The sequence below is a fragment of the Heloderma suspectum genome, chromosome 3, assembly GCF_057233095.1.
Source record: "Heloderma suspectum isolate Gila_16-S chromosome 3, 16-S_ref, whole genome shotgun sequence".
Classification (NCBI taxonomy): Eukaryota; Metazoa; Chordata; class Lepidosauria; order Squamata; family Helodermatidae; genus Heloderma; species Heloderma suspectum.
In genome coordinates, this window is record NC_139460.1 from 160,333,181 (window position 1) to 160,351,004 (window position 17,824).

Here is a 17,824-nt window from a genome sequence, read left to right on the forward strand (position 1 = left end):
CTCGTCTTCCGTAGCCTTACTTACTTACTTACGTAGCCTATCATAGCCTAATGCAAGGACGCAAATGGCGGCCGCTACGATGGCCACCATTTGCGGCCGCAGCAGCCTGGCAGCGGCTGGACGTCTGGCTGTGGTCAGCCCCGGCCGGCAGTTCCACGGCCTTGCTGTGGAGCGGAACCGCCTGGGGAGGATTCTGGGGGGAGGGACGGATCGCCTCCCCCCCCCCACCATGGATCCCCAGATTGGAACAAGGTAAGGGATTTGTACATCCCTACTATCCTGGTAGGATTGCTCCCTTAAACAGCTAAAGGCATATTCTTCCATTAAACATGCCAATATGAATTAGAAAATCTAAAACAATAAAACAGTTAAAGCAGTGTGCAACTTAGGGATTCAATTAGCTCTCAAAGGCATTAGTGAAAAGCCATGTTTCAACTTGGCACCGAAATGAAACCAATGTCTGTGCCAATTGGGCCCCCAAGGGGAAGGCATTCCACAGCCAGGGTGCCACAGCAGAGAAGACTTCCGTGTGTGCTACAGAGATGTAGCACACACAGCTCTGTTCTCCAAAACCTAACTGCTCCCCCCCCCCCGGCATTCTGAGCATCAGCTGCCTAAGGCAGCCACCCCACCTGCCTAATTGTAGGGTTAGCCCTGCTAAGCACACTATTTCAGTGGAATATACTTAGAATAATTCCCATTTCTTCCCTTCAGTATGCTGCAATTCTAAGAAATAAGCCCTATTGAATTCACAGGACTTGCCTCCAAGTAAATAAGCTTAAGGTCAGGCTCAAATTCCCACAAGAAAACCAATATTTCCAGGCATGATGTTGTAGTTCTGCTCAAGAGGAATTTATCTTACATAGCAGAGCTTCAGGAGAATAGAAAAATAGGTTATTAAGCTGTCACAATCATGATTTATTATTTCAGGAATGAACAAATATAAGACTATTGGATGTTAATAGCCCTTTGTGTATGCACTGTTATTAGCTTCAAAAGTACAGGAGATATTTGACATAAAAATCCACTAATGTATAAGATTTAACAAAACGATTTCAGTCATTTTTAATGAATTGTACGTGTTGTGTATGATTTTTGAGTTCAAGGTATTAATTTCCATATAATTCAAAATATCAAGTAATAAAATTTTCCAGTACTTTTAAAGTACTCATACATATAATTCAGAATAGTTTCTGGGGAAAAAAAGAGTTTTAAGCCCTGTAAGAAAGAAAGAAATCTAGAAGTATTTTAAGGATCCTTAATATTTTTATACATTTCTGTCTGTATGGGCAACCCCACAGTTTTGCTTGTTTGTTTGTCTGTTTGTTTGTTTTTAACACGATCTGCATTATTATTTAAACCTACTGTGTATCTAGGTTGGACAGGCAAAGTACATTAGTTTGAGAAATCCGTCTTAGTCTCATTGTTAGCCTGTGTCGGAAGCTTAATGATCTTACTATTAGGCAAATCAGCACAAGTCCGTGAGGGTCCATGTGCAACTCCAGACTCCATCTTGTACAGCATATGCAGCTGATTCCTAAAAGCTGCAATGATGCTTATTTCTATGGACAAATTTCCTGGTTGATTTCTGGTCCGTGTCACATTTGCATGTTTTTTATCCATAGTTCCATTCTGGGTCAATCCACAATTAAGGAAATTTGTCTCAAAAGACATATTTTAAAAAGAAACACATATTTTAGTACATATTTAAATACACGTTTTCTCTCAAAATCATATTTAAATATGTATTTTGATATATTTAAACTGCCGAGAACTGCATCACAGCAACTGGAGAAGTGTGAAAGCTGGTGGGTAGCTAAGTTCCGATCTGCCCATTAATGCAAGAGGTGCGGATTGGGTCATTTCATATAGGAATATGCAAAGGCTGAATTCCTCAAGCATCTGTAGAGGCATCCACTCCAATTAACTTTGATTACTCTGAAGCACTCTTTGCTTTGAGTGTGATCCTTACTGGGAAGAAATTATCAAAGCTAATGGAGCTGTTAGGCTTTTCCCTGAACATGTTTATACATATTTTGAGATTCAAGGCCTTCTCCAACTTCCCCGTAACACCCTACTTACCTAAATCTATCAGCATGTAATGAATGTGCTTCAGATAAAGATGCAGCTGTAAACAAGGTTTGTTTTCTCTATAGATAAATAATCATATCAATATTTTTTTTCCTGCTCTACTCATAGCACTAGGACCTGGGGCCACCAAGGCCAGATTAGACTAGCATGAGCTAACTGGGCTTCGGGCTTGCACCCATTGTCTCAGGGGACGCCCACTATTCTAGGCCCAACTCCAAAATGTCACACCTGCATTCATTATTACTGCATGAAAAAATGAGCACACAGAAGAGGGCAGTGAAACCAGACTCTTCCTGCACCTTCAGTCTTCTCTTTGCCTGGCTCACTTCTGGCGGGAAGTCAGGCTGGGAAAAAACTGTGAAAACAGTGGCACGCAGTGAAGTAAATTGGGTTCAGGTTTCACTTTCTTCTACCACATCCATGTTTTTGTCTGAGAAGGACATCCCCCCTTCATATGTAATTGAGCAAATGTGTGCTTTAGATAAACACACACACTTAGCTTGGCCTTAAGAGTTTGAGCTCTTGAGGGCAACCATAGCTCAGTGGCAGAGTACATGAAGGTCCCAGGTACAATACTTGGCATTTCCAGCTAAAAGGATCAGATAGCAAGGAAGCGGGAAGACCACCCTGTCTGGGGCCTTGGAGAGCCACTGGCAGTCAGAGCAGGCAGTCAGTTTATGTGTTCCCTATGAGCCATGAGTTCCTAGTTCAAATCTTATCTCAGCCATGATCTCACTAAATATCCTTAGGCATGCCACCATCTTCAAGCCTCCCTTCTCACCACATGCAATTTGGAGAATATACTGACACACTTTACATGGTTGTTATACTACTGAGATAGCATACTTACAGGGCCGGCCCTAGGGGTGGGCGAGTTGAGCGAGGTGCCATGCTGAGCTGATGTGGCGGGGGGTGGCAAGCTGAGTTTAGTGGCTTTTTTTTTTAAGGTTCTGTCTTCAGTGAGCCAGGGTGGCAAAAGGCAAGTGTCTGTAACCTTTCTTTCAAGGTTCTACAGGCTGTTTGGGTACTACCTACAAAAATGGTCTTCCTTCCATTTGCTTTAAAGTATGTTTCTTTTTCAATTTCCACTTTGATGTCATTTGTGCATGGGAAAAATCAGTGGAACGTAGCTTCACTTTGAAGCAAAGTTACTGAACACTTAGCACTTCAAATATTGTAGACACTATGACTATAAGCACAATATAAATAATAAAAATAATAAAATAAAGCTATAAACTGTAAGAGCTGGATACCTTTTTATTTAAAACATTTCCTCATTATTTTTAAAGATAAAAATAACATACCCCCCCGAAAAATATTGTAAGTAAAACCTGTTGTTTCTGCTGTTGTTGCATACTGCCCTGCCACTGCTCAGAATGTGGCTCTTTGAACTTTGGCTTGTGCAAACTGTAGCAGAGTGGCTAAGAGATTAAGGTTTTGAGCAATGTCATTCTCGATGGACATCACACCTGCACCAGGGCCCATAAATCCTCTAGGTGGCCCTGGAAAACTGGCTACGGGGGGACAGGGATACCAAAGGCACTCCTCGCCCAGAGCACTATTTATCCTAGGGCCAGCCCTGCATACTTAAAGCATGTTGAACACTCTAAGGTATATTACTACTATTAGTAGTAGTACTAGTAGTTGTAGTAGTAGTATAGCCCTGAAAAGTGGTTGAAACATTTTAATTATAATAATTATTCACTGTATACATTTATTCGCTGGGTGACGACCTTCCTCTTGCAGCAGGTGTTTAATCTTGAATCTGTTGCTTTGATTATTTGATTAACTTTACTGCTGGCTCTTTGATATTTTTCATGTCTTTAGGGCATGATCCTATGCATGTTTACACAGAAAAAAGCCCTACAGCTTCCACCATTCATCTTTAATATTTTATTATGTTGGTATCTTCATTGTTGATTGTTTTAATTTTTTATTGGTTTTGCATTTTTATGATTGTAAACCGCCCCAAGGGCATTTTCTGACAGAGTAGTGTGTAATAAAATAGAGTGGTGTGTAATAAAATGAAATAAATACTACTACTGTTGTTGTAAAAGGATATGGTCTGAAGTTAATTAAGTATGTGCTTCTTCAGTTCCAGCATATTGGTTTCTAGGCATGGGATGACTCTTAGAGTGATCCTTGTAACAGAATCCTTAGAGAATCCTTTCTTACGTTCGACATGCTATTGGACAAGTCTAATCAAATTCAGCACACAAGTCTAAGAGCCTGGCTTGTGGCTCAGAAGACTCTCAGAAAGAAGGTTGGAGTGTCTGACAGACACTTTGCTTCTGTTTCACTTGCTTCACAAAGAAGTAAATGTTTTCAGCATGAAAATCACAACCCAAAGAATGTCTCGCAAATGCTATAACATCCACCACATGGGGAACAAAAGAGAGTGAGTGCCTACTGGGGATGCCCAGGGGCACCTTGTTAGTGCTGAAATCAAGGTTGCCTGTCCAGATATATTGTGAGACAGTCAACATGTTAGAGGCAGCTTTTTTATATATATAGAAGTATATAGAACACAAGGGGAAGAATAAAGAAACTGCTGCAACAAGCTCCTGTGTAAAGGCTTCATTGAAAGAGGTATAAATGGCCACATCCTTGAAAGAACACTGGAATTTCCAAGAGAAACAAATTTTACTGAGAGTAACAAAAGTGAAAGAAGAACAGCACTTGCTGCAGTTTGGTTGAGAATTTAAAATATGCACATAGTACGAGTTGTGTGTCTGTGTTTTTGACAGTTGTTCTCCGCAATATTGCACCGAGTCTTTCATTAGGACTCAACTGAGTTCCTAGAGTGGGGAAACCATTCAGAAGTATAAAAACGTGCAGGTTAAAAATTGGGACTGAAATGAGCCGACGCATTAGCTGCTCATCTGTGTTTTCACCTCAGTACTGCATGAGTCCATAGAGAAACATTGTATACTTCCTTTGTGTTTCTGAAGTACAATTCTCAGTGGAATCACAGAACCATAGACTCATAGAATAGTAGGGTTGCAAGGGACCTATAAGACCATCTAGTCCAACCCCCCGCTCAATGCAGAAATCTAAGTCAAAGCATCCCTGACAGGTGGATGTCCAGCCTTGTCTTGAACACCTCCAGTGTGGGAGAGCCCACCATCTCCCTAGGTAACTGGTTCCATTGTCGTATTGCTCTGGCAGTCAGAAAGTTTTTCCTGATGTTCAGCCAGAATCTGGCCTCCTGTAACTTGAGCCCATTATTCCATGTCCTGCACTCAGGGATGATCGAGAAGAGATCCTGGCCTTCCTCTCTGTGACAATCCCAAACAATGTATTATGTAAGAAACAGGATGTGAGTCTGCAACTGGTCTTTCTTAGTGCTGGTGCCATCCCTTTGAAACTCTCTTCCAAGGATAATCAGAGGCAAACTACACATGACTTTAGTCTGAACCCAGCCACATTAACAAAACATGGCTTGTTAACTATGATCAACCCACAGTTCACAACCCAACGAGAAACCATGGGTTCTTTTCCTGGGTTGTTCATGATCAAACCATAATTTGTTAGTGTGGTTGGGTTCAGACAGCATGATAACCCATGTTTCAACAACAACCCATGGTTCAAAGACATAATGATGGCCACCAATTTGGATGGCTTTAAAAGGGTTAACAAATTCCGGGAGGAGAAGGCTTTCAATGGCTACTAGTCCTGATGGCTCTATGCTACCTCCAGTATCAGAGACAGTATGCCTATGTACACCAGTTGCTGGGGAACTAGGGCAGGAGAGTGCTGTTGCACTCATGTCCTGCTTGTGGATTTCCCGTTGACAGGTGGTTGGCCTCTGTGTGAACAGAATGCTGGACTAGATGGACCCTTGGTCTGATCCAGCATGGCTCTTCTTATGTTTTTAATGACAACCCACATTCAACCCATACTTAACCCTTGAATGTGGGTTATCATGTTGTGTGAATCCAGTCAGAGTTTATTTATTTTTTTTCTCTCTGCCACACTCATCCTTCCTCAAAATAGCCTCTTGGAAGCTATTGGAATGTCAAGGGAAGCTCCACTGATGTGATTAACACCATGTTTAGTTTGGTGCTCCGTTCAGCTCCTCTGTGGGTGCCTTTCACCAGCAATTGAAAATTCCACCCCTCTCAGGATTTTGTTGAATAGGGATGGGCAGAGCAGTCTGGCACATGGTAGTTTTGCATGTGTTTTCGTAAGTATGTTCCGCCCCGTTTCTGCATTAATCTACAAAACATATTTTGCCAGAATATATACATTTTATATGCATTTTAGTATGTTGTTTGAGCAAAGAATTGCATCACAAAATTCTGAGAAGTGTAACATCCAAAGGATAACTGTGTCCCAATCTGCACTTTAGTCTGGGAGATGTGGATCATGTTGATTCACTTCGAAATGTGGACCGAATGAAATCCCTAGTGCTGAGTTACTTGTTGTAAGCTGGAAACTGGGTTTGTTCCTCTGCTGCATCTTGTTTTCCTTTAGTAATTTTATTCTGTGCATGTTTTTCACTCTAAAAGTAGATGCAATTGGTTTATTGGCTTGTACCACCCTCGCCTCTCCTTCCCCTTTCTCTGTTGTCCTCTTCATTGCCAATTTTAGATTGAAAGGCTCTTGGGGGCAGAAAACTGCCTAACCAGAATTGGTTTTTTTAACAGCCTATTTCCTAGGGAAATATGAAATGGAACCATTCTTCAGTAAAGATTTTCCTGATGCTTCAAGTCCTGTTGACACAAATTGAATGCTTATTGTTATCCATTCCACCAGATATTTATCAGTGGTCCAGTTAACTATAAAAGAATAGACCTTTCCATCTACAGCTCCAAAAATGTCCTTAACAATTGCTTGCAAGAACCAATTTGGGAGCTCATTCTTTCCTAAATAATGGCAGTGCAATGTATTGCTTTTTAATTGTTCACACAATCTCTTCCATGACAAGAATTCTAAACTATTTATTTATTTAGATTTATTTATTTTTAAATCCATCTTAAGCAGACCTAAAGGCTTAGGGCTGTTTACAATTTGAAAATAAAATCCCAATGGGGTGGTGGGGTGGAATGGAGATGATACATCAATACTTCTAACACTTTTTTTTACACTCATTTTTACAAAGAGTAGAGAAGGAAAACTCCCCCCAGAATGTATCCAGTCCTAATCTTCCCTTCTAGTGTATCACCTCTTTCTTAAGTACACCCATTCCTTACCTCCTTGACTCCACACTACTGAAGAATCTGTCCACAGCCCAATCTTCTGCTATCTCATATAATCCTGTCCATTTCTTTCTCCAACTTTCTTTTCTCAATACTTCAGAATCTTCAGGTAATTCCCCCTTGTAAAGGTTTTCCTCTATAGCCTCTGAAAGCCAAACAGTGCTAACCGAGAACTGATCTATGGCTACAAGCCGTTTACGAACATTTGCTATTGTTTTAAAGGTAGCAACATTTTCTGAAGTGGCACGTCAAACATTGCTTGGCTATCAAGCTGTGTTGACAATTCAACCCTCATTTTGATATGTTTTGAGGCAGTTCTGAGAATTCCATGCTGTGTAAAGGTCCTGCAACAAAAGAGAGAATTTTTCAAAGTCACTTTATCCCCATCTTGCAGTAATTCATTTTCTTGTGATGAAAAGTTTAGAGTAGCATAAAACATTCCTTCCCCTCCACCCACCTTCAGCTAAGTGCACTGTGGGATTGTACTGTCTGTCCAGACACAGTGGTCCAAGGTTAACTTCAGAGAGCAAACTATCATGCTAAATATGCAACTGGCAGCAAAATGGCAGCCACCCACTTTGCTCCTCCCTCTCCATTTTGAAATGTCTACTAGAACTTACCCACATTCTGAAGTCACAACATTCTGAGTTTCCCTGCCTCCTCCCTACCACTAACAGTAACCAATGCATTGAAGCTGGGATTAGAATACAAAGGAGATCATGATGCTACCATGTGAAGTCATTACTACTAAATACTATGGAGAAAGGCTGCAGAGCTAGACACAGTGTGGCCATTTTGAGGGGTAACTGCATGTAGCATTCTATCTAGGCCAACCCTCAGAGTACCAAGGTCATTCCTTTCAAATTTGTCAACAGACAAGGGAAAGACCCCTCCCCCCGACATTGATTTCTTTCCCCCTATTCTCTGTGGGTGTTCCAGCATTTGAAGTCTAAAATGGTGGCTACCCTTGCATCATCAGGCTTTTCAGCTTCTAGCTCTTAAACAAAGTGCGGTGTGGATTGGACAGATGTTAGGCTATGTGGAGGGGCTTTGCCATCTGAAAGGTTTCTCAAAAAAGCTGCTTTGCACATTTGTTTCTCTTGGCATGACTATGGGCAGGCATTTAAGGTTTGACTGGCCTTCTACTGCCTTGCTTTGTTTTGTATGCTCTTTTTTTCCAGCAGCTGAGAAAGGGCTAAATACAAATCAAGACTCTTCCTTCCTGCTTCCAACTTGCTTTCACCCTGCCAACAATTCTACCTCCACTCTCTTATATTCACCTCCACTCTCTTATATTCACCTCCACTCTCTTGCATAGTCTCTGTCTCTTTCTCCCCCTGCCCTGGGCCACATCCATCTCCTTCATATCTGAGTATCGTTTACAGCTGGCGATAAGTGGATGAAAATGGATCTGCTGGATGCTACTCAGTGGGGAGCAGAGTTAAGAGGAGGGATTCTCTGTTATGGCTGCTGATTACAGATAATGACCAAGGGTTGAATGATTGTGCTACTTTCTGCTCCCTGCCTCTCCCCCAGCCACTCTGGGCTCAGTCTGTATGTTTTGCAACAAACTATCCAAACTTCATTTCTTCTCCATTTTGCAGCTGGTGTTACTTGTAGGGGTGGGGAGAGGGGAGAAAATGTAACTACGTATTTTTGAAAGCCTATATCCGGATCTGAGACCACACTCTTATACAAAAGTGACTTGAATCAGCTGTGGACTTTTTAAAGCCAAATTTAGAAAATCTCATTCATTTGCAAAATCTTATTCATTTGCAAAGGGATTTCCACAGGAATAGAATTTTGATTGATTGATTGCATTTATATCCCGCCTTTTTTCCTCTTGCAAGGAACCCAAGGCAGCTTACATTATCCTCCTCCTCTGCATTTTATCCTCACAACAACAACCCTGTGAGGTGGGTTGGGCTGAGAGTGTGTGACTGGCCCAAAGTCACCCAGTGAGCTTCCATGGCTGAGTGGGGACTAGAACCCGGATCTCCCAGCTCCTAGTCCAACACTCTTGCCACTACACCAAACTGGAACTTTTAGAAACTGCCAGACAATGGGAATAGGGATCAAGATGGGCAGTTGGGAGAGCTGCGTGAACATTCCTTACAGGACCAGCCCTACCATTAGGCAGAGTGAGGCAGTGTCATGAAAATAATGGCTACTAGTCCTGATGGCTATATGCTACCTCCAGTAGGCAGTATGCCTATGTACCCCAGTGCCTGGGGAACATGGTGTGTGTGTGTGTGTCCTGTTGCACTCCTGTCCTGCTTATGGGTTTCCCCATGGGCAGCTGGTTGGCCACTGTGCGAATGGTGGGCTAGATGGACCATTGGTCTTATCCAGCATGGTTCGTCATATGTTCTTAAAAGACAGGAACTTGCTAGTTTAGTTTATTATTACTGTAATGTTACTCCCAGTGGGAGGTGCTTGGGGATTTTCTCTCTCAGGTTCCAAAGCAACTTGGGCAGCCTTGGGTACTATGCATCTTGAATCAGGGGTAAGGGACCCCATTTGATTTCTCCCTCAGGCAGCAAAATGTCTTGGGCTGGCCCTGGTCACCCACCCACTTCAATTCCCACCTGAACCCTCTCTTGATGAGGAGATACTGCCTTCACATGTTGACCATTTTCTCTTCAGCCTGAGGAATAGAAAGTTAGGGCCATAGCAGACTACACAGGAGAAATGTGAACGGTTTTGTGAGTTCTTTATCACCCTTCCTTTCTTCTTTCTTAAAAAATAAAACCATCTACTTATTTTGGGTTGGTCTTTCTTAAGGAATTTATGATACAATCCTATGCACGGTTCCTCAACCGTAAGTCCAATGGATTTCATTGGAGCTTCCTCCCAGGTAAGGATCACAGCCTCATAGTGTTGCTGGTCTGAAACTGTTCTAAATTGTTTGAATTAAATACAGAAGAGCCTTTTTCCAGAAAAGGTTTAATGTTTTACATTCCTCCATATTAGAAAGTTGGTTCTTAGGAATCCCAATCGAATTCAGATTATACCCCTACAATTCTGGTGAGACTGAGACTATTTCTCATGTGTTGTTTTATTGTCGTTTCTATGAAGGAGCTAGGGAACGAAAGTTGTACCCCCTGTTAGTGTTATTTCCTGGATGCTGTGATGGATTTCTGCTTGCTTTCTATTTAGATGGTTCTAATATGATGATAAAGTGCTAGGTTTTTGAATATTGCTATTAAACCAGTTTTCTAATGGTAGCAAACGAAGCTATACTCACTCATATTCTGAACATGGCTCTGTTTTATTTTTACAATGGTCATTTGACTAATACATATTGAGGAGGAGGAGTTAATTATAATGCTGTGTTGCTGGCCTGATATTTGTTTTAGACTGTCATTTTATATGGCTGTTTTTACTGAAATATGATATGGAATATGATATTGTATTTTTTTAGTGGTTGTTTCATGTAAGCAGCCTGTGAGGGCTTTGCCCTAAAAGCAAGCTAGAAATACCAAAATAAAAAAATAGATCTTGGTCCAGCAATGCAATGTAATCAAAACATTCCAGGATGGAAATGTGGTAATGTCACACTCTGGTCATCATTACTGCTTTCCAAGAGAGAATGAAAACCATAAAGGGTTACATCCAAACAGGCTCTGAGAGAGATCAGTACTCGTAAATACAGTATTACTTCCTCAGGAATCTCCTTGAGAACTGTTACAAGTCTTACTGAGACTCTTTTAACTTCCCTTGAAATTTCTCAAATGCTTCCAGCAGGAACCTACCTATTTGTCCCAAAATTTCACTTTAGGAGGAATTCAGTGGAAGTTCAGTCTGAGACTTTTGCATACATAATCAGGTTTCTTGTGTTACCCCAAAGGATGCTTCAGATAAGCTACCTCCTATAGTAGCTGTTATTGTGAATATGGGTGGAGCAGGCTGTCTTTGGCATAAATAAATGTGCTTTCTGGTCATGGGTTAGTGTCTTAACTTTAAAAGAAAACGCTTATCCCTCTTTTATCAACATAGTTAATCCTATGGTTTAACAAAACAAATAAACCAGCCCACAATGAACTCTTTGTTCCTTCAAGATTATTACCTTGACAACCATATTGATTTTTGAGTGAGCAGTCAATGCATTACAGCAAATTAAGGGAGCCTATAAGTACTACATATGTGCCCATGTGAACCCTGAGTTTTGAGATAAGAATATAAACATACAGACACAAGACAGCCCTTCTTTGTTCTGGAATCATTAATTTGGAATAAATAGTTCCCCTTCGTTCGTCTACACTGTCACTAAAACGGAATGGCATCACCACTCCATAGGTAAATATGCATTTAGAGTACGGCTGTGTCAACCAATTAAGATTTGGGGAGGGGTGATTAGCCATTTGCAGACCATGCAAAGGATTCAGCTGTCTACCTTTCATTTCCCTTTCTGATTTCCTCTGGCAACATAATGAACCACAGATGACCTCACAATTACAGCAGAAGCAAGGGAGAGAGCAGCATGGTCACATGTCAAATCTTAAGGTTTGTTGCTAGTGATCTCCAGGTTGGTGCTAGTAAAGCCACCAAATGTAAGGCTGCTGGTGACTGGGTTCAAGAGGTTACTTATTTCAATTAAATATTGTCTGAGAAAACTCAGGATGAACTACAGGTTCTTTTCTTTCCACTCTGAATAAGGGAGAACCGAGAATGTTCCATGCTTAGGTCTTCAAATCAGAATGTTGACTGAAATGTTCCTAAAGGGTCAGTCACCTCTACAGGCAGCCCTGCAGAGCCGGTTCATGCATGGCCTTCTTTCCATTGTGATTCACTGGACCTGAATGTGATGCGTAATTGCCTCATTCTGGGTGCCACCTAATACACAGTTCAGTAGGCACCCGCTTAATGGCTGTATTGCCTGAAAAGAGAGCACAACCAATTTCTCTTTGTCAGGAGTGCTAGCACAGCATCACACAGCTTGACATGAGAGGTGCCCAGGAGGAGAATGGAAAATGGAACTGTGTGACACCATGGCATGATATCACACATTCTAGTTCGAATGCCCAAGATGCATTGATTGGTTTTGTAGCTAATATGTCAATTGGAGCAATTGTCCAGCCAGAGAGGCACCTAAATAACTGGATGCTCTCTCTACTTTTCCATTACTCAGAGATTAACCTTATATATATATATATATATATATATATATATATATATGTGTGTGTGTGTGTGTGTGTGTGTGTGTATGTATGTATGTATGTATGTATGTGTATGTTGCTGATGTGTATTTTCTTGAATGGGGACTGGTAGTGTTGAGGAGCTGTAATGGTCAAGAGGTCAACCAGATGGAAAATGGTGGGGCATAATGTTTGGCTTTCTGTATTTGTAAAATGGACAAGCCATTCATTATGTGCTTCTTTCCCTGCCATGTGTGTCAGTCCATCCCTGGAAATATCCCTTCTGCTCAACATGCTCTTTCTAAATCATCAGTAATCTCATGCAGAGGAAACAATGGAAAACAATAATGGGAATTTACCTTACATTAAAATGGTCCTTCCAAGATGTTTAATGATGGCAGGGGAAAATGTTACAGCTGAAGAAGATGGTAGGGAGTATGTCGGACCCCTTTTAGGACTTCCAGCATCAGGTGAAGGGAAGTGATTAACAGAGGCTGATGAGCAATGGCCTCTGACCTTCACTCTTCACTCAGAAATGCTCCCTAGTAGCAAGAAACATGTTGCTTGTTGGTACACTTTGGGACTTAAACATGAAGAAGACAATGACAGGCCTGTGTATGCCAAGAACATAAGAAGAGTCATGCTTGATCAGGCCAAGAGTCCATCTAGTCCAGCATTCTGTTCACACAGTGGCCAACTAGATGTCAATGGAAAGCAAGATATTAGTGCAACAGCACCCCCCTGCCTATGTTTCCCACCAACTGGTGTACACAGGCATACTACCTCTGATACTGGAGGTAGCGTATAGCCATCAGGACTAGCAGCCACTGGCAGCCTTCTCCTCCATGAATTTGTATACCCCCCTTTTAAAGCCATCCAAATTGGTGGTCATCACTACATCTTGTGGGAGTGAATTCCACAGTTGAACTCACAGTGAATTCCACACTTCTTCCGCTATGTGAAGAAGTGCTTCCTTTTATCTGTCCAAAATCTCCCACCAATCACCTTCATGGGATGACCCCAGGTTCTAGTATTTTGAGAGAGGGATAAAAATGTCTCCCTATCCACTTTCTCCACACCATGCATAATTTTGTACACTTCTCTCAAGTCTCCCCTCACTTACCCCTTTTTTTTCAAGCTAACCAAACCCAGCTGTCATAACTGTTCCTCAAGGGAGTTGCTCCAGCCCCTTAATAATTTTTGTTGCCCTCCTCTGCACTTTTTCCAACTCCACAATATCAGTTTTTAATGTGTAGTGACCAGAACTGTGCAAAGTAATTGAAGTCTGGTCACACACCATAGATTTGTACAAGGGGTGCATGATCTTGGCAGTTTCATTCTCAATTTCTTTTCTAACTATGCCTAACATGTTTGCCCTTTTCACAGCAGCCACACACTGGGTCGACATTTTCATTGAGCTGTCCACCACAACCCCAAGATCTCTTTCTTGAACAGTAACTGCTAGCTCAGATCCCATCAGCTTATACTTGATGTTGGCATTTTTTGACCCAACATGCATAACTTTGGAAAGCTTACCTTGGAGTAAGCTCTAGTGAACTCACTGGACCTTATGTGAGTAAGGGTGCAATCTTATGCATATTTAGACAGAAAAAAATCATACAATTCCCAGCTTTCCGCTGTCAGCCATGCTGGCTGGAGAATGCTGGGAGTTGTAGGACTTCCCCCATCTAAACATGCATAGGATTGCACCTTCAATTAGTAAATATGTATGTGATTAGGCTCCATAAGAATAAATCAGAGAATCATCTGAAGGCACATGGCAAAGCTAAGGAGATCTGGTTGTCGAAGCTGCCTGGATGGGAGGGTGGTTGAGAACCTGATGTAAACTATTCTGAGCTCCCTGGGAGAAATGAATAAATGTTGCAAATAAAATGATTTAGTTTGGTAAACACAGTGGTATTAGCAAAGTGTAACAAAAAAGTCTTGACATAAAGTAATATCAGAGTTCCATATCCCCATCCTTAAACATGTATTTCTAATATACCCATTCTGCTGATAATTCAGTAATTTTAGATTGCTGGTATGAATACATGGAAAACACACCACTAGATATCTCTGATTAAGCTAACATTTCCATTCTGGGTGATTGTTCATAACTATACATGTTTATTACATTGTTTTCCAACATACTACTCCATAAAATTTGCTCTTCTTTTCCTCCTGTCTCCCCAATGTCTGACCTGTTTTGAGTGCATCAGCACCTTTTTCATTGTTCATTCTCTCACCATGTTCTCTCTATTTTATTATTTTTCTTGAGATGAAGAAATCTGGCAACTGTTCACAACTATTTTACAGAAACAGCTGTATTTGCTTTTTCTTATATAGAAGTTCCTTTCCCCAGCTATGTCCACCTGTGAGCTATAATAAAGTGCACAAAGGTAGCTTGACTTTCATTGAAAGGTTAACTACAAACTGAAATCCCACAGGGTCTTACTGTTTGCTTCCCACCCCCCAATACCATTGGCAATAGCTACTCAGGTCTCATGCACTTTCCTTTGCCATGACTTTGCTATGAAGGGCTGTATTCTGTAATGTAATCTGGAATGCATTTATAAAGCTGTGGATCTGGCCATGCATGTTGTTGCAGGATGCAGTTCATTTCTCTGCTTTGTATCCTTCCTGCCCCTAGAACTCTGGGCAGTATCCAATGGGGCATTTATGCCCCTGCCACTTCTCTGGTGACCTGCCAATTCCTGTCTGCAAGTGCTACTTGCGGAACAGAGATATGGTGCTTCTGGGGACAATGGAAATGAGCAAACATGGCTATTTCTGGAATGGGGCAGGTCAATGGAGTTCGCATAAGGGAGCTCCGGCAACCTGTGCAGATCCAGAAACGAGCATTTCTGCTTGTTTGGGGCTTTCTCTGGGAAGTGTTACATCTCTGTTGAGCAAGTGGTGGGTCCGGTATGTGCAACAGAATGTGTGGGATCCACTTCTTCCACAACAGAATAAGCAGGCTGAAAGAGGATTGGCTGGGGCATATCCATTGGATACTGTGCCCTGACACCAATATTGGGGATAGGAGGGCATCACACAAGTGCATATCCATATGCCTTATCTATGTATAATCCACTAATGCTGTGGTCCTATGTACACTCTCTTGGGAATATGGCCCTTTGATTTCCATGAGCCCTACCTCTAAGTAAACATGTACTATCACACTGTATATCTGCAATGCTCAGAGTGCCCCTTTGGAAATAGTTATTTATTTTATTTATTCATTTAACATATGTATAAATCACCCCTCTGTCTAGTGGGTGCTTGAGGCAATATAGTCAGATAAAAGTAGCAATAAAGTCAGAATGAAATGAATACATCATAACAATAGGGATGTACGAAAGTCACTTACCTTTTCGACGGGGTGTTTCATGGTGGGGGGGAGGTGCTCCGCACCTCCCCCCCCCCAAATCCTGATCTGGCTGGCTCCGCTCTGCAGAGATTCCACGGAGCCGCTGGCCAGGGCCACCCGCAGGCTCAGCTGGACATCTGGCCGCTGGGTAGCCTTCCAGGAAAAAAAAACCTGCATATGCAAATGGCGGCGGCTACGGTGGCCACCATTTGCATTCCCTTTTTTTTGCTGTTTTACCCTACATAAATATATACGTAAGCTATTATGGCAAAAAAAAAAGAATGCAAATAGCGTAGTGGGTGCTATTTGCGTTCCTTTTTTTTCGGCGTTTTAGCCTATGTAAATATTTATGTAAGCTATTATGGTGAAAAAAGGGAACGCAAATAGTGCCCACTATGCTATTTGCATTCCCCTTTTTTTCACCGAAATAGCTTACGTAAATATTTACGTAGGCTAAAACAGCGAAAAAAAGGGAACACAAATGGCAGCCGCCATAGCTACCACCATTTGCGTACGCTGCTTTTTGTTGTTGTTGTTGCCGTGATAGGCTACGTAAGTAAGGCAAAGGCAGCTACGCAAATGGCATGGTGGCCGCCATTTGCATGGCTGCCTTTGTCGTGATAGGCTACGTAAATACCTACGTAGCTTATCACAGCAGCCTGGCTGGATGCAAATGGCAGCCGCTATGGTGGCCACCATTTGAGTCCGCACAGCAGCTGGCCAAGAGGCCAGCTGCCCCTGCTGGAGCTGCCGCCGGAGCCACCGCTGCCGGAACATCCGCCCAGGTAAGCTTCGTCCTGGGGGGATTCTGCAGGGGGGGCGGGGGGTGGGAGGCCGTTCTGCCATGGGTTTCGGGGGGCCGAATGCCAGTGCATTCAGCCTCACTGAAATCTGTGGCGGAATTCTCCGCCATCCCTACATAACAATACAATAAAAGCAGAAACTGAATGTAGGGATGGGAGAATCAGCAAGTTCTCCAAGTTCTACCTCAAAGCTTGGTACACCTTGTTCTCATTCCCAGCCCCCCCCCTCTTTGAGCAGGGAAAGTATGCACATTTTTGAAGTGCGCACCCAAGCGTGTACTTCTCCCCCCGCCTTGTGTTAAAGGGCACATTTTTCTAAGGTATGCATTTTACATACAAACATAGCAAGCTCAGGAACATCCAAACTTTGTCTGGAAAAAGTGCTCATGTTTGTGGGTATGAACAGGGAAAGTTCTGGTTTTAGAGAAATGAAAATTTTTTTTTTTGTAAATCCCTAGAAGAATTCAGTGAGACTTGTTCCCAAATAAACAAAGTTTGGATCATATTATAAATAGGGATGTACGGACTATGTAAAATCCGCTCCATCTGTGTTTCTCAGATTGTTAAGTGCCTTTTCTTCCATTGTCCGCCCATGGATGGATGCAATCCCCCCCCCCAATGTGGAAAGATACACAAATAATTACTATGTATTTACGTAAGTATTTACATACTTTACCTTAGTACGTAATATTTAGCATATTGTCCCCCATTCCATTCAACGTTTTCTCAGCAGAAATGTGCATATTTTCCTATGAATTTATATGCATAAATTTTGGGAAAGTAAAACAATCATCTGAAAGTCCACAGACTCCGCGCAGCCTGAGAGTCACTCCACAGTGGATTCCACAGGTTGGATTCCTAGAAATCTGAGCTCATTTTAGTCCATCTCAAATTTCTCCAGCATCCTTAATTATAAATAAGATTACTTGGGTAGTCCCTGTGGGACAAATTAAATATTCTGCTAATCATGCATAGCAGAGCTATGCACAAGATTGCCTTACTTACTTGAGTGTAAGCAGGTATGTGTGTTGGGGGCGGGGTGGAATTTCAGGAAGAAAATGGGTGAGGGGACACTTAAATCCCCCCTCCCAAATCACCATAGTCCCAATCTGAATTGCGGTTGCACTTGCTTACACTCAAGTAAGTAAGCCAACCACGCACAGCTTTGCCATGCGTGTTAAGCAGAACGTTTAGTTTGGCCCTGTAACACACGCTTTCCTC